General features: G+C 38.1%; 1 protein-coding gene across 6 annotated transcripts in view; it reads left to right on the top strand.

Moving 5' to 3' along the window:
• The first annotated feature begins 19542 nt into the window (after positions 1-19542).
• Positions 19543-23973, top strand: part of SORBS2 (sorbin and SH3 domain containing 2) — a 145029-nt gene continuing 140598 nt past the window's right edge. For 2 of the 6 annotated variants that reach the window (XM_077177445.1, XM_077177444.1), the window contains exon 1: positions 19550-19835. The gene's annotated coding sequence lies outside the window, so the exon portion shown is untranslated. The other 4 variants (XM_077177435.1, XM_077177453.1, XM_077177438.1 and 1 more) reach the window with 4 other exon arrangements.

Here is a 23973-nt window from a genome sequence, read left to right as displayed (position 1 = left end):
CACACTTGAGGGGGGTTCTAGTCATGTTTTACATGCATTTTTTGAGCTTAGATTCAATACTAACTAGGTCAAAATAATCAGTGAGGGGGTGAATTACCTTTATGCTTAAAGTTTTTCAAGGAGGAGAGAGGTTTATTGCTAGTCTTTCCCAGACATATCCTGTTCCCTGAAGCAGGGAGCAGTAGAGTGCATACAAAAGAAAAAAGCCATATATTAATGTTGCTTGGTAACCTATTTGCTGTGCTAGAAATCATCATAGTAAAATCTTTGTGGCATCTTAGTTTTCTGAACCTTAACAGCTGATGAACTACTTGAAAAATTATAGTTCAAATTCTCAGTAATTTCATACAGCTAAAAGTTATGTCTTCTCTTAAGGGTTGGGACCTCTCCTCTCGAGAAGATCAGGGAAGCAAGAAAATTAGTTAATTGTTTTAAAGAGAATATTTAAATTTAGATCTGAAGTTTAATGTTTATTTTCATCTCATTCTGAGTGTGTAAGCTCTCCTAAAAATGAAGCATTGATGCTTTATGCAGCAGGTCAGAGATTAAAAATACAAATTTAAATTCACTCACTGATTTAAAGCTATTAATTTATCTGGTTTTGTGATGTTTCAGTACACGTCATCATTGCTTTATTAATACATTTAGAATTACTTTTTTCTGATCTAATATATTCATACACTATTTTTGTACAGTAAATACTTATTATGCAGTTGTTATACAGATTCAACACTCTCCCCATTTTACAATTGTTATTGAACTATGGGTGTTGTGAGGGAGTGAATTTTTTCTGCATCTTAGATCAATTGATTCATTTGAATTCAGTAATATCTAGACCAACTTCACTACCTAAAATTGTACCTCTCATTACACACAATTGAAAAAAAGAAAAGAGTAAATGCATTGGCTAAGGGTGGGGATTTTGCACAGATGGGACTGGGATGGTATTGGGCCTGTTGGATGTTTTCTATGATCATGTGAATCTGACCATAATTGTAGTTTCAAATCTCATTGTAAAATGAGAGCTAGCATTTTAGAAAAGAAATTTACTGGTAAAATGGGGTGGATGTCATCCAGAAAAATAAAACAGCTTTACAATGTTATTTTTACAAGCACTTTAATAACTCATGCTCTTGTGAAGACTGGATATCCAATGAATGTTTTTTCATTGTATTAACAATCCAGATATTTTTAAATAAAACTATAACTGTTTTAAGTGTGCATGTAATGATATTTAGGAGAATTAAATGATCTATTTGGAAAAAGCCTAACTTCTTTCTAAGTTTATTTTAGGATTGCATCAGCCTTCAGTTATGCCACAGCTTTTTATAGCTTGACTTGTGCTAATGATCTCATTCTCTTAACCTGATAATAAAAATAATGGAATACCTTGATTAACTTGAATGGCAGCTCATATTGATATGGTGGTTATAATTAACCACACTGCAACAAGTTGCCACCCTGTGCTTTGTCTTACCTTATACAACCAAATAACTAGAATATGATGGACTGATTAAAAACAAACAAACAAAAAAATTAATCAGAGAGTGTCATAATAAGGCTGTGTATCATTTCTTTAGAAAGAAATCAGCCTTCTGTTTTTTAGAACACTTAAAAATAAGTGAGACCAAGCCAATGCAGAGAGCGTGGCCAAAAATACCATCAGTATTTTTACATCTCTCTACAGACCATATATAGTGCAGGCAGGAGAGGTGTTGCTGCTTTCAAGGATATCAGAACTCCCCTGAGAGGTAAAAGACTGGACAAATTTTTCTGTAATTGCAAATTTTAAAATGAGTAGACTGAGATGTGGATAACTCCTTTAAAATAGATAAATAGCTTTAGAGTTCTTAGAGGTCCTTTCTCTCTGGCTGCCTTTAGCTCAGTTTGACATAGGTGGGAAAATGTTAGTGTGCTCTTACCAGTTCTTCAGGCTGACTGCTTGCTCTGACATCTGTTCCCTTCTGTTTCAAGACCCAGCCCAACCAAAACAAACAGGCAAGACTTGTCAGTTTGGTAAGATACCTGCTTATGTTTCTGTATTTTCTGCAAGCTTTGAAATGCTGGAAATTGTGTGGATGTAAATTTATACGGTTTATTATGGTAACCAAATTCTCATTAAAATAAACAAGACACTGTGAGAAGGTATTGTTATGGCTAATCTTCTTTTTATAATGCCTTTCTGCACTGAAGTTTCCTTTTTACCATCAGTTCACTGCAGGACAATGTCATTAAGGAGTGCAGACTCTTCAATAGCTTCTAGTAACTAGCAGAATTAATCTTAACTGCAGCATCAGCTGTTTAACTCAGTATAAGTATCCTTACAGTGATATGTAAATCAGCATGACATTATGAAAGACAAATATGATGGTACCCTCTTAGAGTGTCTGGAAAACTTACAGGAAAGTGTAAAAGGAGACCCTGATTACTCCTGATGAAAGAGGAAATTTGTGAGGTCTTAATGATAAGCATGAGTTAATACAATTTTGAAGTGCGTGAAACTAGAGGCCACTAAAACTAGTGCAAGACTTGCAGAAATTCAGAATAGGTTCCTTTGAGTTCAGCATATCAAACACTGACTTCTCATCATACAGTTTTCCATACACTGAGCTAGCTACTTACAGAGTTAGGGCTCCTACCTACCACTTAACCAAATGTTAGTGCTAATTCTGGCATCTCCTGTAGGTGGGAGCCCAGGCAGTAGAAGAGGCTGAGTTGTTTTTCTGTTCTCTTCTAAAGTATGCTCTTAGCAAGCAAGTCTTTCAACAGACTATATATAAATTCAGCTGATGAGTCTCAGAAATGTATATATCACTCTGTTTATAGACCTTCAATGGATGCTAATTCATTGACAAAGTGTGAAAATGTAACTTTTCAGCTAAAAGGCTAGGTGTCAGCTCATTCCTTTGGAATGTACAGTATGTGATTATATAACTTCCTGGACTGGTGACATCACTGATGACCAACCAAAAAAACTATACTCCTGACTATGATTTCTATTTGTAATACCCTAAATATCAAAGATTAGATTAACTATTTGGCTTAGCACTTTTTGGGTAGAATTATAAACAAAAACTGCTTTAATGCATTTGAATATGTTTGATTCTGGCAACTAAAATGCTATAAAGTTTTGAAACTAAGTTCTGACTGCACTGGACTTTCAGGAGGGAAATGTAGGAAACTGTTTAAAGAAGTAGCTATTCCCTAGAGTCTGAGTGCTTGAAAGCAGGGACATGTTTTAGCTCAGCTGATGTAATGGACACATATTCCTCAGGATGTGGCCAGTAATGAATGGATGTTTTCATAAGTAGCTAGTGTTCTAAAATAACATCAAGCTACAGCAAGTGATAAGAAAATAAATTATTCAGTTAAGTTAGCCCTTCAGAAGACTAGAATTTTACTTTAGACTTCCTTTGGCTTCCCTGAAAATTCCTTATGTTTATCACTAGATTTAATGTACTATCACTAAAACACTAGAGCTTTGCATTTGATCAGACCCCTGTAAAAGATTTAGAGTTCCTTACGAAGAAGGCATACAGTATCAGTCAGATTTTATTTCCTCATTGTAGAATGCCTGTTGTAGTCCTAAAGACAAGAAAGTAGCTCTGCATATTTTCCAGCTTTCAGTGGAAGTGTTGGAAGGGCAGCTAGGTGCTGTGCTCCCACAGGTATTTGGCTGTGTTCTCAAAGTGTATATGTTACTGCAGTATAAATCTTCAATATCACAGAGCAGATGCTTGTAGGCAGGCTTGGCCACTGGGGCCCTGCTGGTGGTACCAAGGGCACAATTGTGTTTTTGGTAGGATATGAAAGAGAGAGATGAGATGGCTGAATCCACACTACATACATTTTGGGCAGGGTGTGATGCTAGCTGTTCCTCTTCAGGAAATGAGGAGCAAAGAGCTCATGTTAGGAAATACGGTGACTTCCCTGGCCTTCCTATGAGTGCATCCAAATGAAAAGATTTATCTCTTTCCAGCATGATTTATTTTATTGTTTGGTGTGAGGTCTTTCTCCTGTCATTTATCTGTCCTAAGGGATAGGATATGGCTAATCCATAGACAACAAACCGTTTTGATGTGGCTTTATCCAAAACATTTTACATGCTTCAGTGTAGTCATGAAAGCTCCCTGATAATTCACTATGGTGCAATTGTGTAGAGCATTCCCTGGCAAAGGTAGTTCACTGTCTTGTAAATTTGTTTTCAAATGCTGCACAGGAGAGAAGTGCAAGTTCCCTGTTTTTAGAAAATTGTTTTGCATCAGTATGGAACAGTAGGCTGAGTTTTATTTGGAGCATGGGAATACACATACACCCACTCAGTCATCCCTTGAAAGGTGTTAGCTGTGCAGAATTAGAATAACTTCTCAGTCCAGAGTTGTTATCAGTAATTCCATTGTTGCTCCTAATGACGACTAACAGGTATAATCAAGAGCTATGAAAGTTCACACAGCTACTTGTTGAACAGAGTTCACACTTCTATTACTCAAGGAACACAAATTCTTGAGAAAATATCTCAATCATAAATATACTTTATGAAAATACCTCAATATTTATTTTTTATTCTTTCATCAGATATGACAATCATTATAAATTAGTGTAAATTCTGTCTATCACTTCACTTATTTCTGCTGCTGTCTCTGATTAATAAAGGTATATAAAATATAAGGGCAAATATAAAAAATGAGAGAAGAATCCTGAAAATCATTACTTGTCCCACATAATTTTGTTTTCACATGCTACCTTATAGTGACACATGTAGGTGCACCTGTTCATTTACCAACAGTAGGTATGTTGGAAAATAAATGTCTGTGAAGCAGTAAATGAGTTTACTGCTTAAAATTTACCAATGTGATTTCTGAATGCTCTACTGGATTTTCTTGGAACTTTTTAAAAAATAATTTTATTACTGTTCAGGAAATCAAATGACTAGAGCTTGAGGAATGTAATGAAAAATTTAGGAAAGGAAAAAGAAACCAAAACAAAAAGAGTCCAAGCCAAGCCTGTCTGATTATTTACCAAGGTGTACCCTTTAAAGATTTTGGAGCTTGAAATTTTTATTATAATAGGAAAACTTAATTAAATTAAGGATCTGATAACACTGCACAACTTTGGAATATTTTGTTTCCCCCCTCAAAACTCTGCCTACATTCTAAATCTGAAAGAAGGAAGTCTCCACTTTATACAGTGAACTTCTACCTCCTTCAGGCTCTTGGAAATTGCTTTTCTCATTGTGAAATAAGTCACCATAGTATAATTTTGAATATTCTCTCTGCTGTGAATCATGCGTTTCAGATCCTTTTAGTAACAAAGAATTCTTTTTCTTTCAATAAAAATAATTGATTCCACCTACATTTTCTTTGGGGACTCCGTGATTACTGTCAGAACAGAAACCTCAAGTGTACCTCAAGGTATACCTCAAATACTTGTTAAACAAAAAAGCCTCTGTTAGTAATTAGCTGTAAGTAAAGTTCCAGAGCAGAAGCACTGAAAACAACTGGCTGTGAAAGATGTTTTTCATTGCAATCTACAAAACTATACTGAATGGATAAACTGAATTTTGTTGTGGAGGTTTTTTTGTGTGTTGTGAGACTGACTCACTGCCACTTCTTGATACTACAGGTCTTAAATTGTCTGACCACAGAGTGTATAAACTGAAAACTGAGATCTGTCCTTATTCAAATCCCAGGACTCATTCTATAAGGAATAAAATTTTCATTGGACTTGAATTTCATTTCCTAATAATTCATAGTATTAATAATGTCTTATTTTTCCAGTTGCGTATTAAGTTGTTCTTAGCAGGAATACTAGGTGTTGAAGAACAGTTCAACTTTCACCACCATCTCTTTATTCTGACAGAGCCATGGCCAATCTGCTCCAAAAAGATTACTTGATGTTTTTTAAAAGCAGGAGATTTTTTAACTTTTCCTGAATTCTTGTAGCTTGTTTTCCATGGTTGTAACTAGGTCTTTACATTTGTAAATAAGTTCTGGATGAACTCAGACAAATAATGGAAGCTTACATGTCAGCATAGATGTTCTGTAAAAGCACATTGACCAGATGATCTGGTCTGGCCTGGAGCAATTTAGTAGATTAGGATTTAATAAGTGGGAAGAGAATGATAAATATGGGTAGGCAATGTGCATCCTGCATTCTAGACTTCTTTCTTCAAGAGTAGCTCTGGCTCTGGTCATCAGCCTTTGGGGCTTTCCTGGCCTAACAGAAAAATGGCCTGGAACTGTAAAGCTGTGGTTCAGGTCCTGAAGCTGTGATATAGCAAAGGTACTGCTAACTTGGTAATTACTGTGCCTTTGTAGGAAAAAAGAGGCAGTGTGACAGAGTACTGTCATGTGATTTGCTGCTGCCATTGACAGAAGACTCAGTATTTGGGATTGGACCTGGCTGCCAAATTTGGGATGAGCAGTTACTATATGATGCCTCTCTTCTTCCCCCTTCTGGAATGTTCACAAAAGGTGGACAAATAAATGTTTTGTGTTTTCTGTGTATGGATAAAGGACTTGCACAGGCTAGAGGTGGACAGAGAGCGTGCCCTGTCTTTTTCTTCTGTATCCCTGAATTTAGAGCCAGAACCTAGTAGTGTGAGGATTTGCACAGTGGAATTGGAGCTAGGATTGCACCTTACAGTCAACTGAGCAAACGAAAGTTGGTTTTGTGCTCCTAACTGGGAAATGGAATTCTGTTTCATTTTGGACAGGTACACTAGAAATACCAGTTTTGTCTCCTCACACATTTTCAAAACTCTGGGCTCTTGTTTTACTTAGAAGCTTGAACATTTCCTCAGTTTTGACCTTGGCCAATGAAAAAAATCCCCAGCTTGGTACTCGTAAATGTAATAGTGTATTCAGAGTTTCTCTATTTAAAATATATGCCACTGGAGAATAAGAAAGTGATAAGTCATTAAGTTTTCTGATAACTCATTAAAAAGGAGGACTGTATTAGGAATTCTTCTTCATACCAAAATGCAATAAGATTTCTCCTGTCTGTTCCTGACTATTTTCTTTAGTCATGTTGAATCTAAAGTCAAGCTAATTGACTGTATATCCAAGTTTCCATGTAGGAAGTTAAAATTCAAAAAGCTGCCACTGGAATCAATGATTGGTTTAAAGGAAAGCAAGTGCACCAATTGATTAAGGCCTTGACCAATGACAGTGAAAATCATGTATCTCACCATGTGGAGTGATGGAGGAACTGGTGTTGGCACTGGTGTGATGTCAGATCATAGGGTATGTCTGGGAAGCTGGAGAGAAAAATGGTGAAAAAAGCAGGAAGGTAAAATTTCTTGATGTTGTAGCCATTGGCCCATTAGATGATTTGGGGGCGAGTTGCTTGTCTATGCTTGCTTACCTACCTCAAAAGTGGCAGTATTTTTATCTTTGAAGGGCTTCTTCATTGTTCTAACATTGTTCAGATTTTCTTCAGCTTCAGGCACTTTGAAGTCATTGAAAATCTTTGGCTCTAGAAAAGTTGAGATGTTTTAATATTAGCTAGGTAAACACAAAAAAGGTTGAATGAATGTTAAAATTGAGTTCCAGACATTGACAGCTATAAGTATGTTGTAGATACATACATTTGCACATCTAGTGAAACCCTTTCATAGGATTGGTAAATTGAGTATTACTGAGATTAGCCTGACTGTGGTGAATTGCATGAAAAACAGCCAGCTTTATAATCCTAGAGATGTTTTAGAGACCTTGCACCCTCATCCTGGTTGCCATCTCTGAATTTTAAATCAGGTTTTTCTATTATTTTTGGCACTGAGACATCTTTCTATTCCTAAATAAAAGATTGTCCTTCAGAAAGGATATTAGAATTTTCATATTTCTTGTCCTGTTTTCTCACTCCTCGAGGAGAGAAGACATAATAACATCCTCCTTGTTCAGATACAATCAGCAAAAACCAGATGAAAACATGACATTTACAGTTAGTTATGGGTAAAGTTATAGGCCTGTCACAAAACAGTAGTGTCATGCTGGGCCATTGCTCTGTGGTCAGTCAGAAAGATTTGTTAACCCTTCTGCTTTTAAGCTTTAGTGTGGTTGCACTGGAATTAAAAGTAGTTACTCTACCTGATAAGCATGAGAGACCTGTGGCTTGCACTGAGCAAAGCACTGTCAGCGAGAGGTGGTCAGTGATAAATTAAAAGCAGTTTAGGTTTTTTTCAGTTTGCTTCTTGCAGTCATTGACACTTGTGCTTCAAAATGCTTTTGGATTGATTCACAAATATCCTTCTGTCTCCGGTGAGGAGAACTAAGAAAAGTTTTGGTGTTTCCCTTGGGAAGTATCATGTTGCAAAGTACTGCTTACTAACTTCTGCAAAACCAGGAGCCAGGGTTTGGTGTGCTTTGTGAAGCTTGAACAGCACAATTCTGCAGTGTTCTTGGGCAAAAAAGGAAGGAAAGCTGACAACTGCTATGCACCAGGACTACCAGTCTGCATAATTATCTTTCTCCCTGTTTTGCTAGTCTAAACTCTTACTAATCAAAACTACCATTATCTGGAGAGCCCAAGTGATCGATTTCTTTCCCTATCAGAATTCATTTTTAGAAATGTGACCCTGAAACATCTGAGGAAATCAGAAATTTTCCCCAGAACTGCTGCTTTGGCATGAAATTTTGTGGTATTTCTTAAAGAATTTCAGAGAATGGAAATACCCAGATGAGTGTTATGATCCCCTGGACGTAGCATTCCTCAGCATCAAGAAGAGTCTTCTCCACTGCAGTCTCTCAGCATTGTTTGACTGCTGAATGTCTGTACCTGTAGGCAAAAGCTGGAGCTGATGGCATTTAAACTGGCTGCTGCAGAACTGCATAGCATAACTGTAAATGAACTCTTTTTACTCCAAAAAAATTAAGTTTATACATACCCTTAATTATGGACTGGTAATCACTACAAAACAAGGGGTTTTTGCTATTATAACGTATACAGCCAAAATGACACACAGTGAAGTCTCACTGAATTTGTTATACTGTTTCATTTATGGATTTTGTTTGGAAAAGCTAACTTGTTAAGTAGGAGTGCATGGGCATATGGATTTGTTCCATTCTCGTGGTTCTGAGACTAAAATTTGAAGCAATGCTTCTTGGAAATGGGCTGCCTCATCCCTGTAAACTCCACTCCCTGAAAAGCCAGTAAGAGGATTTCAGTGGTGGAACTTTCATTTCACTTAACACTCAGTAAACTTCTCCAGGGACATACTAAATAACAAACAACATTTTTCTTGGCGCACTGAGTATCCCGTTAACAAATCAGTTATCAAATAATATGTATCAGGTCTCTGGTTGGATTTTTCAGCAACAATAATAATTGTAATATGGTATGATAATTTTCAATTTTTAAAGGGGGATTTCCTGAGACTCTGAGACAAAATTCCCTAATTTTTGAGGTACTATATATTTTTAAACAACCCAATCTAGTCTTTCTTTTTCAGATATATTGACATAGCTGTCTGTCTTACACCTTTTATGTGCAGTTTTTGTTCAAAATGGTGTCAATGTATCAAATAAATTAAATTACGTGTCCTGTAGAAACTGAAGACTTTCTGAGGGAGTTCAAAACTGAGTTGGAATTTTGTGATATAGTTGTTCTTTTTAGCTCTTCAAATGCTGAGAACCTCATACTGCCAAATCACCTATTAAGTGCTTAAACAGGAGCTTTTATCAAGGTTTTTTCAGCATTACAGCTATCTAGCATTACACTATCTAGTGCCTTACCATTTACCTATTTTAAAAAGACATCTGCTGTGCTGTGTTGTTGAACGTTGCCAGGTTTGATTGCTAGCCAGAGCCTGTTTGTCTTTTAGTCACTGACAAATTCGTGACTGTGTTCCAGAGATGTGGCAGATAATCAGCTGCCTTACGGTGTCGGTAAAAGGTAACCCTGACCTTTCCTACAAATAATTAGTGTCAATTATAGTCCCCACCTACATCCTTTTCACCACTGTGGTGGAAAAAAAATCAAGCTTTTTTCCTTTTTTTGTTCTAAGAACAAAAGTAAATTTTAACGATCCAGTGCCAGAATTTTCTGCATAATTTGAATATTGAAATATATCAATGTGGGAAACTACTGTAGATTTTGTTTGGTTATGTATTCTACCTCTTGTATGGATGTTAGGATACTGATTTCTAAAAAGATAAAGTACTTGAAAGAAATTCCAGATGAGAAACAAATCAACTGAAGTGGTCTTGGGCAGATGTTGACTTTACCTGTTGATTATTGGCAGAACACTTGAAAATTTTTATTACACCAAACCAAGTACTTGAAAATAGTACACTGAACTCATTTCATTTCATAGACATTAACTACGTAGCTCTGAAGATCCCAAGAGTGCTGTTAAGTACCTTCTGAAACTTTGCTTCAGACTGATCTTTCCATGACGTTCCCTGTTTCTGATAAGCAAGAATGCCTTTGTGATCCTGCTCCTGAAAAGTCACTTACAAAGGGTAGGAGCCTGGCACTAGGGACTCAGAATTCCTCTGGAGCGTGTCCCTGGACATGTGTGATGATGAAACTGCATGCAGCTGTGCTATGTGGCTAATTAGCTTGAAATTGGATTTTGCTTTCCAAGTAACTTTTATGCAGCTGAAAATTCTGAGGCTGTGCTATATATCAGATGTAGCCTGATGTAGTGTAGAAATATACAGTTCATAAGGCTTTTCTGCCTCTGATGCAAAAGCCATTTATTGAGCATAGACAGCACTTAAATTAGAGGTTTATGCTGTTGCATTTCTCAGAAGTGATGATAAACGGAAGAATTGTATACAGGGGTTTCCTCTTTCAGGGGTTTTATGCCTTTTGTTAGTATTTGCTGCAAAAGAGACCAGTAAAGGCCTTGATCCAGCAGAATTATAGCACCTTTATTACCAAGCATTTTTCCACTACTACATATTATTTCTAGAACTGACATTGTCTTCCTTTGTCTTCCCTAAGCTCAAAAAGTATAAATTCTCTTCTTTGTTTGTATTTTTTTATGAAAAGGGTAATTATATCAATGCCATCAACTGCATGGACAAGAAGATATAAAAACATAAACATTGCAAACCAATTGAATCATCTGATTCAGGTTAGTGCAATGTATGTTTCTCCTTATCTACTTTATCCTGTCTTTTCTTGGAGTCACATAGGTCATTTATTCTGACTAATGAAGGAAATAACATTGGACAGCACCTTTGACAGTGAGTGATGAGTGCCCAAGGCACAACTGCATTAACTGGGAGTGTATTGCTTGTCTTGGTTTTAGCCTGCTAAAGAGTTGGAAGACAGGCTGTCAAGTACCAGGGGTGTTTCACTGTGCTGTTTTTATTATTTCACTCTTATTTTATCAGTAGGGTAGTTTCATTGGACTTGACTCCCTTAAAAAGTGATACTTCTTGTTATAAAATGTGTAATTTTCATCAATCCAAACCTCAGATTATCATCGGTGGGCAGTATCTGCTTTTAATCTGTATGTGATGCTGTTCTTTAAAATCCTCACCCTGTTTTTTCCCTGCTTTCAAGTATATTAGTTGCTATGGAAACAACATCAGTGTTGTGAGCTTCTAAATCTTGAATACATTTGAGTCTCTTGTTTTCTTTCCTCTTGTTTATATACAGTGGTTCTTTTCCTCCCACTCTAAATCTGCAGCTTATTTCAGAAAGTGATGCTGACCAAACTCTTATCTGCTGCTTCCCTAAAGTTAAATGCTGGGAGTCTGTAGTATCCAACCATTCTTACATCCAAGATTCTGATACTACTTTTTGTGTTTCTGCTGATCTGAGTCTGATTCTATTTGGAGAAATCAAAGATCTAAATTTTTGTGCCAGAGAGTAATAAATATCTATAGTAATTGAAAAACAAAAACTTAGACAATTGGTTTTTCTTATATCACAGAATGGTTGAGGTTGGAAGGGACCTCTGGAGATTCTCTGATCCAACCCTCCTGCTTTAGCAAGACCATCTAGAGTCAATTGTCCAGGATGTAATCCAGAAGGCTTTTGAATTTCTTCTATAACAGAAATGCAACACCCACTGGCCAACCTGTGGCAGTTCCCACTCACCCTCACATTAAAAAAGTGTTTTCTAATGTTCAGACACTTTTCCATGTTTCAGTTTGTGCCTGTTGTCTCTGATCCTGGATACTACTGCATGCAGTAGTCCCTCACTCTGGAGTTAAAGGCTCCTTTCACAGGGAAGCCCAGAACCAGACACAGTTCTGCAGCTCTGAAGGGCTGGCCTCACCAGCACTGTGGAGAAGGATCACATTCCTATTAGGATATTTCACCTTTCCTCACTCTAGTGTGAAGTCTAGATTAAGTTTCTATAATAAACTCTTAATGTAAGTGAGGTACCTGATGGAAAACTGGCAGCAGACTTTTTAATATAGTCATGTTTTGTAATTTTATACCTATTGCTTGAACAGGGCTTAAGACCAAAACTTAAGACAGAGTTGAAAGTCAGTTCAGGCTAAAAGGAAGTGAGTGTTAAATTAAGTTTAAGAAGTCAATCCATGGCCACACCAAATGAGAAGGAAATTGTAATCTAGAAGTACCGTAACAAAAAAGCTGATTCACTTTCTAGAATAAAGGATATATCTGGCAGGTGGTCTGTTAAAGTTCCTAATGTGTTATGTTATCTCCTAGAGAAAATAAATAAGCTACCAAAAAAGTACAAACTGTTAACCTCTAAGTGGAGGTAGATGCTGCTATTTGTTTAAGAAATTCTGGAATGCTTTGGCATTGTTTCACTTCCTAGCACAAAAGAAGAAATGACCTCTTCATGAAAAGAATGCAGTGGATAAGCTGGTTGCTACCTTATCAACTCTGCTATTGTAGTTATGCCAGCCAGACATGTTAGTGTGACTTAGACATACCCTGCTATGGCATTTACACTTTGTCAGAAGTGTTTTGAGATTGATTTGTGACCTCATCTGGCATAGGGAGATGCTGCCAAGTTCTCAGAATTGATAAAATTTAAGTCCCCTTTCCAAGTTTATTTAAAATTTCCTGTCTTCAAAGAACTTGGAAAAATAAGGTGGTTTGCTACCTTTATCATACTTATTTGCTCTGATGTTCCCATTCATCTGCTCTTTCCAAATCTTATTGCTTTTAACAAATGATAATCTGAAATACCACAGGTACTGGCATTTCTTTCTGATACTTTTGAGCTTAGGTTTTAAATAGTAAATTTTCCAGGGGGAAACGTGAAGGTAAGAAAATGCTGAATTCAAGGTGTGTGGAGTCTAACTGCAATGAAGGGCAGATCTTTAAATATTCTCTGGTTAGCTCTGAGGAGAGTCAGAGACAGATTGGACTAGCCCAACATGCTCTCTATCACATAATAAGCCAATCTAATCGGGCAAGAACAACTCTTTTGAGATGAGAGCCACAAGTATGGTCATGTCTAGGGAAGTGCTCTCTATTTTTAGTAAGCTGATTCTCAGCATTGTGCAATGTTGAAAGTAATGGGTGGGGGAGCTGGAAAGAGATCATTTGGGGTTGATTTTGTTACTTAATTTCTTCTTTGTTTTTCCTCTGCCAGATGGAATGAAATTAGATTAGTCAGAGGTATATTAAGAAGAATACTTACTTTTTGCTGGGTAGTAGTGCAAGGGGTAGAAAAGAACACAAAATGCAGGTGGCTGAAAGAGATTGAGGCTATAGGGAAAAAAGAATATAGATATGGACAAACAAATCTTTAAAAAAAAAAAGCGTAACAACCTAATTATTGTTAACCCATCCTAATTATTAGCAATGACTCAGCTATCTCTAGATAGTTCAAGTTTTACAGAAATAGAACAGTTTTAATTGATTCTTGTTGGTTTAGGTCTTTGTGCCAAGCAGACCTGAGGCAGGATTCATGGGGAGGTCTAGGTCAGTTGTAAAAGTCTCTTGCAAAGCATTTTCAAGAATTGTGGGCAGCATGTGAAAATCGATGTTCCTGCCCCATTTTTCCACTAACAAACTCTTCTTCCTGCCATTTTTTATTTTCATTTCTTACAATTGATATTGTATAAAAGTAGTGATTAGATGCTAAGAATTGTTTCTCAAAATGGAGGAGAGGAATGCATATCCTGATTGCTGGAGTATGAAAGAACAGCCCATGAAATGGTATGAAGCAAGCTTTTGAAATGAAGGGACAGCAAATTGGGAATACCAGGGCCTGAGGCTTTCTGGAGCTGCTCTCAAGGAGTTAAAAGCTGAAGCAGTGATTTAAGGAAGAGGAAGTGATGCCAGTGGAGAAGGTGCAGTTCAGCAGGACAGTGGCAATAGCCCAGGGATGTGGCTTCAGGTTTGAGGGAAGGAGAGGGTGATGAAGAATAACAATAGAGAGGTGGGTAAAAGTTTCAGATGTATGTATCATAAATGGAGAAAAAAGGAAGCTTGGAGACTGATAGCTTATCTTCCTAAATATCTGAAAGTGATGTTTGAGAAATACTCACAAATTTTCAGCATAGAGGAGTTGGCTGTTGGTGTCTAAGCAGGGGGAATAACCTTTGTCCTGGATATTTGTTCATTATGCTTCCTCTGTAAATTCAATATGTGAGGAACCTCTTATTGAGAAGTTAATAAAATTTTCACTTAAGAATTCTGTTTGCCCTACTCTTGGAGAAAAGATGAGAAAACAGTTCCTTTTCATTATGTAGCTATCAATCTCAAGTTTATATTTCTCTACACAAGTGTAGAATGTGCAATAAGACTTCATAATGTATGCTGCCAAGTTTGGTTTTCCAATAGAGTGGGAAGCATAAAATTTCTAGCACTGTCAGCAATTCAGGACTCTGCACTGAGTCTGGAATTTGATGTTCACAGGAACTCAGGCTTGTAGGGTTCTCCAGTGCATAACAGAGGCAAAACTTGCTTTTTTGGGTTCTGGAAACTAGGTGGCCTGGGGTGCTCTTCAGGACTTCATCTGAACTCTTGCTTAGGGCTATGAATTGATGTAGTTATTTAATGGAACTGTTAGTACATGACACAATCAGGACTGGAAATCTTTCAATTACAAATTGACCAGATAAACTATTACTTGTCTTGACAATATCCTTGGCATTTTCTGAAAGCACAGTGCATTTCAGCAGCAGTTTCTCATTTTTTGTTTTGCTTTAGGTCACAGTTGACCTCTTGGTGCTATTTCCAAAATTCTGAGGATGACACTTAAGACACTTCCTTTCTGTGTGTTAGTTTTGCTTTGAAGTCTTGCTATTTTCTCTTAAAACTGCATGTTTAAGCATTCATTTTTGGGAGCACATTGAATATTAAGTCTTTTTGAGCTCAGGTTCACATTTAATCTCTCAAATACCATCTTAAAGATCTGAAAATGGAATATTTATCCATACTATACTTCTCCTGATTTAAAATCTGCTCAATACCATAAAAATTGAGGTGTTTTCTTAGGATTAATGGAAACAAAGTTATATATGTGTTACAGTGTGTGTGTATATATATATATATGTGGATAGCTTTTTAACTTATATAATGCATTAAATAATCCAATTTCATAGCCAAGCAAACAGAAAAATAAAAGTCTATTTTATATTCTTTTTTATCTTACTTGAAAAGCAGCAGAAATTAATCCAAAACTGTATGTCCAAATAGCTAAAAAGCACCTTAATTTAATTTTTGTAATATTTTGTATTTGAGGCAGTTATACTTTCACTGTTGCCTTTTTATTAAATTACATCAGAAAGTAAAATACTAAATGTAGGATAGGAAATAGTGTGGAAATTGCTCTAGGAATTCACTAGTATTTTTAACCCTGGTATAAAACATGAGGGAACTAGTCTTATTAGGTTAAGACTCTTTCATCTCTAATTAATTACAAAAGGGCTTCAGGGTTTCCTTTTAAAATTTTTAAATATTTGCTTTTAAGAAAATCAAAGTTAGTTCTCTCTTCTCTGCTTTTTCTATGGCTGTACTTATGTGGTGAGGAATGTGTCTTAAAAGGCAACTATGAATAAAAAAATATATTTCCTGTGGTAAGAATTTCCCAAATAGACTCAGGAAAATGTTTCTGCAATGCTCTTGTGATTGTTTTATTTAAATGCATGACACACCTTAAATACTTAAATCAACACCTTGCTCTATTTAATCTAGATAGAATTCTCTGTCAGCATCTTTGCCAAGTATGTCATTGAATCCACAGCACAGAAAAATTCATCAGAGTTGTTATTGGTGAGAACCTGAAAATGCAAAGCCAATAACTGGAGTTGCACTCAGTGTTCAATAGCTGGAGAAGCTGCGAACAAGTTTGACCCTGGATAAAATGAACTCTTTTTATTCTGAATTCCAGTTTACTTGTCTACAGGTTGTGTCTCAGGCAGTTAATTATAGTAATGTCTTGGGAATTGGCTATCAGTGCTTTTTTTCATAGGCTTGTCTTCACCTGGTACCTTGGAAAAACAATGTTAACTACCCTGTACTTCAGCATACCCACCTACAGGTATTCATTGTTTTATCTACTGCTTTGCATTCAAGCAAGCTGACCAAACAGTATTAAAAAGCCAAAAATCAGTCTCTTTAGTTTTGAGAACTTTGATAGATGATGATTGCTTTATGATTATAACAGTCCAATTTGCCTTTACAAGTCTTTCTCATTTCAATATACCATCAAGTGATTACAGAAATTGAATGAGGGTCAGAAAGATGGGTAATTGTTAATGATATTCAGGATGGCTGAACACTAGGTGTTTTCCATAGGAATAATTTCAATGCCATTCAATAAATGAAATGCTGATTTTAATATAGTAATTGCTTCTTAGGATCTACTCTTTTGACATTTCCTGTCCAAGAATGACAATGCCTTTTAATATGTTACTGTTCATGCTTTTAAAACAGTGTTAGAATGCAAATTAATTATCCATAAACCAATGAATTTTAATGAATTGTATGCAAATCACAGTTCTTGAGTTGATTTAAGAATTAAATGTTGCCTTGATGGAGGCATATATTTTATATTGTATGGAGCTGGTTTGAGACAGCTGCAAACCAGTTTGTGAAGGAAAATAGCAGGACAGGCTAAACTAGAGTGGTGAATGATATGCTGATACAAGTATTTAGAGATAAGGCTGAGAATAATGTTACTTCTGTCCCAAAACTGAAGACTGTTAGCAATGTTCTGGTAAGAATTGGTGAATACTAGTTTTCTTGCAGCTCTGATTGCTCTGGTATGAGCAACTGTTCTCCAGGTACTAGAGGTGAGATCAGGAAGCTCATTTGAATTAACGTGGGAGTAGGATTTGAGCAAAGATACCAAATGATGTGTTCTATTTTCAGCTCTGTTCTAATACAGCAGGCAAGTGGTTATCTTTAAGCACTTAAATACTCATTGTAGGGTCAGTATGACTCTATGCCTTGCACTTGCATTTTTATGTAAGGGGAGCATGTTAGCAGCCCCAGTTTCAGCTGCCTGGTTCTGGAGCTTTCCTAGAAGCACAGACATACCAGTGTAACTGAGCCTGGGGGGGACTACCAGAGGTTATTCAGTCTCACAGCTTCACTCTGGGTCCAGTTCACATTCTTTGACGTTATGGTTTTAGTGGGTTTTGCCAGAAGAAATTATAGGACTGTACAGAGCATGCATCAGAAACTGTTTCAAGGGCTTCTGTAGAGATTTTAGGTAAACTCAGGTTAGCTTCTCACAATTGTGCTTTAATTGTTTGCTGAATTGGAGCCATAATCTGCACTTGGGTTAAGCCTCTTCTAATTTCTGCCTAATCACTTATGAAACTGCAGAGAAGGAACAGTTGCATGTACATGTATATTGTTAAGTCCTGTGAGATACTGCAGGAAAAAGCTCCATCCACCTTTTCTGGCTAAAAGTGTGCCTGCACTACAGACAGAGTTCTAGATCCCTAAATATTGAATTATGAACTTGAAATCTTAAAACAGCTTTTTCTTTAAAAAGAAAAATTCAAAAACATTTTAATGGATGTATTTCTACTGTACTTTCAGGTGCCTGCATATGTTCAGGTACAGAGATATGGACAAACTTCCTGAAACCTTTCCAAGCTGTAACATATTGTTTAAAAACTCATAGCCTTCCAAAAGCTATTTTAGCCTGTCTGTCGACAGTATTGTGATAGTAACTGCACTTAGTGCAATAAAGTGATAGAAAACCTGTTTGTGTCTTCCCTTACTGAAGAGCTTTTTTAATCTTTTTAAAAGTCAGTGACTGTATCAATGCATTAAAAAGAAAGATGGATGTGAAGTCTGTCTCATGTTGCTTATTAACAAAAAAAGTTAGTGAACCAATCATGGTGAAACAGTGCTCTTGTAATGCAGGCTGGTTTTGTTTTAATACCTAGTATGTAAATAATTACTTCAGTAGTTTAATGTTTTCCAGGCAAAAGCTTCAGAATTGGGTTGCCTAATCAGCAGACATCCCTTTTCAATCAAAAATGAGTGTTGAACAGTAGTCATGGCACCAAAAGTATGTGTTTGAGTCATGGGAGCAGGGAGTATTTTCACCACATTCTAGAACAGATTCTTAGCCCCAGCTGCAGTTTGAGAGATGTGGACATCCACCCATCTTTTTTAAGAAGGCTACGAGACAAAGAAACAAGCCTAAATTAGCATTTGTGTTGAAGCACCTGTATAAATATACTGGAATGTTTCAGCTCCAACACCTCAGAATTCTAAACAGAATTTATTTACTTGTTTCCTTGTGAGCCCTTCCCAGGTCACTTTCACAGAGCTCAGTACTCACTTTCAGAGAAATTTACACAAGGAAAAGAGGGTGAAGATGCTGAAGGAAGAAATGTGTAAAATCCACTCAAGTGGACCTTGGTTCTCTGCCCAGGACTCCACAGTGACACCACTGCCCTTGGATCCTGAGAAGGGGCAAATTCACTTGGAGGGGTGGAGCAGCAGAGCTTTGTCTACAAGTTGTATTCAGAGGCAAAAAATCTGCTGTAGCCCTAGAAAAGTAAAACTGAACAAGGAAATGCAATTATTTCATACATGTATTAAGTCAATCCCTGCTAACAACTGGGAAGTTCTGACCAATATTCAGAACTCTTGGGTATGAAATGCAGTATGCTTGCTTAGATACATTTAATGCTTCTAAGTGACTTTTTGAGAACTTTAGGCTGATGGATGTTGCTTGTGCTCTCTATCTTATATTCCTGACTCCTTAGGCAGTTGAGATACATGTTCATGACAGGTCTTGAAGAGCAGAATTTTTTATAAGCAGTTTTAAATTCTTCACAAATGTCTCCTGTTCTTCCTACTTCTAACTGAAATGAAAATTAAAAAAAAAAAAACCATGTTATTCTAAATAGAATAAAATTGATTTACATGGTAATTTCAATGTGCAACCTTTGAAAGTTGTGTTACAAGCAGCAACCTTTAACCTTTAAGAATTTTGATGTCAGGGGTTAGGTTATTGTGAATGAATGGGGACTTAGGCTTTCCTGTTGAAAAACCAGCTGACTATTGTATAATGGCTATCCCTAATGTCTATTTCCTAGGTAAGGACGATTATTTACCCTGAGTGCTTACACAGTTCCCTGTCAATTTTGGCGCAGCGAGGCGCTTCCCCGGCCGCGTTCGCGCGGTGCTTTGCAGCGCCGGGGCGCGGGCGGCTCTGAGCGCTGCCCGGTGCCCGCTCGGTGCGGGCGCTCCGCGGGCGCGGTGCCGGCGGGGCCGGAGCGCCGGGGCGGGCCGGGCCGCTGTTGGCTGTTGCCATGGCTCCGGCAAGCCGGGGGAGCCCAATGAGCGCTCTGCGGCGGTGCCGAGGGGACCAGCCATTTTGCTTATGGAAAACAATGTGACATATTCTGCTGTGCTATACCGGGGAATAAACAACAATCCCGTCGGGGGACGCAGGAGAAGCGGGCACATTAGTGAGTAATGCGGGCGGCGGAGCGGGCTCGCCAGCTGCCATTTTGACAGGCTGGCGGCTGCCGCTCCCGCCGCTGCTCGGGGGAGGCGGAATGCGGGGCGATAATGCTGCATATCTGCTGTCAGGCGGCGGAGCGGGGGCTTGTCCTGTGAAGGCAGGGCTCCTCCGCACTGCTGTCTCGGCAGCTCGCTAGCCGCCGCTCGGAGCCCAGCCGGGATCCAGGGCCGGGGAGTCGCTGGTCGGAGCGCGGCTGGCGCCGGGCGCGGCGCTGCCAGGAGCAGGTGTGCGGCTCGGCCCGGCCCGGCGCCGCTGCGGCTCCCGGGCTGCTCCCGCCGGGCGAGCTGCTGCCGCCGGACCCGGGCACAAAAGGGAGCGCCGTGCGCCTCGGCTGCTGCGGGAGAGGTACCTGGGCACGGGCTGGTGCGGGTCTGTGGCACAGCTGGGCACAACTTCGTGCGGGAAACAAGCTGCTCTCAGTGCCTGTGCCTTGGCTTCGGTCCGCGGCTGGTTTAGGGTGGTTGCTGAATTCATTGATCTGACTGCCGTTGTCCTTAAACGTTTCGATGTGAATGTTGTTCCATATGGTTGCTGATTCAGAAGGATGCTTCCAATAGATGATAATTATTTTAGCAGAAAATTCTACTGAAAGGCAAGGATTATATTTTTGTTTGGATTGTCATTGTGTTTTTATTATCAGGATAGCGTGGGTGAAATACAATATTATAGAACTAGTGAGCATGTTTGCCTTACATCACGGAGTTCATCACTAGTAGATTCCATGCATTGTGCTCAGCCACAGCGTTAGATTTAAATTGTCCAACTGCTGCTGTGCAGTATGTAGGTCATAATAAAAAGCAGCTTTTTCACCAGCTTTCAATGGACTGCATGCCCCAGTGCTGTGGTTGATTAGTTTGTGGTACTTGTGCTGTTAAGAGCAGTGGTATTAAAGCCAGCTCACACCTCCTTTTTAAAGATATCACACGTTCCGTGCTAGACAGAGCACAACACACCCATTGTGTCCCTCCGTTTGGCGTTCAATAAAAGGAAGGAAACGAGCACTCCACATGGAGCACCAGCACATTAATAGCACAAGACGGTTAAACTTTATTGAACAATCCCAGGGATTCTGAGATAATCTACTGAAGGAACAGACAATAAAAACACGGAGACGTATACCGGGAGCTAGTAGAAATGGGAGAGGTCTTCTGATAGGGACTGTGTATTAATGCTGGAGATTTTTCAGTGCAAAATGAATTGTTCTGAGTAGCTATTAATCACAACACATTTGCTTTAGTTAAACCTGGGTCAATAAAACCTCAATCCCTCAGGACAGATAACGTTTCTATTTAAAGTAGCATTTTCCTAACTACCAACTGTATTCTTATGCATTAATACAATTTCTGAATTCTCTTATAGTGAAATGCATTATTATTATATTATTCTGAAAACTGATCTAAATATTGTGATTCACTTTGCATCTATAGAAAATAAGATGATATTTTGCTTTTAAGCCTTCTTTAATATTCATGTGGATTTAGGTCCCACTGAGATGAGCCATTTGTTTGGACAGTTGAGTGGGCATGAAATCAAGAATTTGAGGTCTGGTATCTTTATAGTTAAATTAGTAACCAGCACTCTGTAACTAGGAGCCAAATTCCAGTGTTGTTTCTGTATATATCCTGCAAAGGCATTTGAACAAGCATGATCAGCAACTGTCCCTCAAGTGAGACATTGCATTTGGAAACAGCAGTATCTAATTGAATTGCTACTATGTATTCTCCCCTGAGAAAAGCTCCATCTTACTTGAGCCATTTCAGGATTCTGTTTTTTGGTGAATGCACACGCACCAAGTTCTTTATGCCTCTGGGCAGGGGTCACACAATAAGTGGTTTAGAGAGGTGCCTTCATCTGTGATCTGTAAAGTGGAAGTGCCTTTACAGTGTGGCACTGCATGAATATTTATATTCTTATATTTATGACTGAGTCTGTAATTATGAGGAAAATTATAAACACGCAGAGCTAGTATTTAAGATGTTGGTAAGGCTTTAACAAAGAGGGAGATTTTGTTACAACGATAAGAAATATGGATGTAGCAGTATACAAAGTAAAGGATCTAGCTGTTCAAGGTGAATTGATTCTCACTGTGGATTCTTCTCGCTATGAAGAATTTATGGTTTGAGGAAAACAAGTGAAGACTAGCAATGACTAATCAGTAAACAGTGTGCACCCATTAGGTGCTGATAGATGCATCTTATTAGTCATTATTATTTAAACCAATATTCTGTGCTCTTTCCATTCTGCTTTTCTCCTTTTGTTATTTTTCTCATATCGATTCCCAGCTTCCCTCTGCTTCCTTACTGTCTCTTTGGCAACATCTGATCCCATCAGAGCTATTTGTAAATCAAATCGGTGACTGTCAGTAGTGGTCATGGAGGTACTGCAATAGAATCTGATGTAGAGGAAGAATTTAAATGAGTTAGAGGTAACAAACAGCAACTAAGTAATGAGCGTATCCAGTGCAAACTAATTCCACATCATGTAAGTTTTAAAGGCCTAGAATTGGGTCACTGATGTAGAAATTAAATGGACATGCATGGAGAGGGACATTTTTCGTCTCATGATGATTTGAAGTGTATTTATCAACAGAAGGTTTACAAGAAGACCTTGACAATAATATGACATAGGACAAATCGGAGAGCCTGGTATTAGAAATGGTAACATAGAGTTCTAGTTTAAGTCTAGAAGTTTTTCAGGTTTCAGTGGAGCCATGGATTTTATCAAGAGGTGATTATGCATTATTGGAAAGCCTCTAGGTTATCCAAAGTCAGGCTCTCTCTTGGTCAGCAGAGATGTAAATAACATCAGCTGTCGTGCTTTAACATTACAGTTGCTTCAAACATTTTTTAGACAGATGACCTTAGAAGGTGACTCTGGGTCCATGTGTAGCTCTTAAACAGAATACCAACAAAGCAAAATCAGGCAGATTAATCCTAAAATGCAGTGTCATAGTAGCAGGTGCAAACAGTAATAGAAATAAGAGACCAGGATGACCGAAGGAGGTAAAATGAAGTGGTGTGATAGCTTATTTGGTATGCTGTTTGTTAAAAATAATCAGGTTTGAGCAACCAGTGATAAGCATCAACCGATCATGGGGTGTGTAGAGCACAGTAACCTTATAAGAGCTAGTGTGGAAATGTGTTGTCTGTCCTCAGCCTGTGGACTCTTCTCAGTGTCCTTACAGACATGACCAGCCTGTGAGCAGCAATACAGAAGGGATGTGCCCAGGGAAGAACAGTTATGGAGTTAGGGTATGTTGTATGGTGTTACTCTGTGAAATGGCTGAATGTCACTTCTGCACCTGAAGGATCAGGTATTGAATGTAATGCATCAATTATGTGGTTGTGTCTGGAGTGCACAGCCTCCATCAGGTGTGACCTTGGAACAGTATTTCTGCTCCGGTGAGGCTGTCTGAACAAAAATAGAAATAAAAATTGTCAATTTCTACCTGTTTGTAAACTAGAATTATACAAATGCACGCTCTGTTGTTGTGTCCTACTGTTCTGATACCAGTCATTTCTCATGTCATTATTTCCTATTGGATTAAGCTTGTTACTGGTGCCAGTCTGAATTTCCTTTCTTTACTGCTGTATGTAGCATGTTGCTTCCTATATGAGAGAAGACTGTGCCATAGATGCCCTGTGTTCATTTTTATTCGAATAGTCTTGTGTCTTTTCATGAAAGTGTTTTGACAAAAGCTGACCTTTCTGAAATTATGAAGCTTCTTAACATTTAAAAGCTAAAACAAAAACTAGAAAGACTTTTAAAGGCACTGATGTAATGGAAAAGTTCATGTATGGGAGGGAAAAGGGAGAGAAGTAAGTACTTAAAAGGGCAGCATGTATCTTTGAGTAAAGGCATGCTAGATGACGACATTTTAGATCTACTCCTGCTTTCAGTGTTTTTGAAGCATGTAATGTATTTTTCTGTTCAGATGTATTGTTCCATAACAGTGGTACATCATAGCTAATACTGCTGTGAAGTAGGAAATTCCAAAGGCAGACCCGTTTCTTCTGTTATTTCTAACTTCTTTCCCTAAATAGATTGATTTTTTTGGTCTTTCTGTACTGAATACAGATAGT

This window comes from Agelaius phoeniceus, chromosome 4 (genome assembly GCF_051311805.1).
Source record: "Agelaius phoeniceus isolate bAgePho1 chromosome 4, bAgePho1.hap1, whole genome shotgun sequence".
Taxonomy (NCBI): domain Eukaryota; kingdom Metazoa; phylum Chordata; class Aves; order Passeriformes; family Icteridae; genus Agelaius; species Agelaius phoeniceus.
Note: the sequence above shows the minus strand (reverse complement) of the source record. Positions and strands in the feature narration are given on the sequence as shown.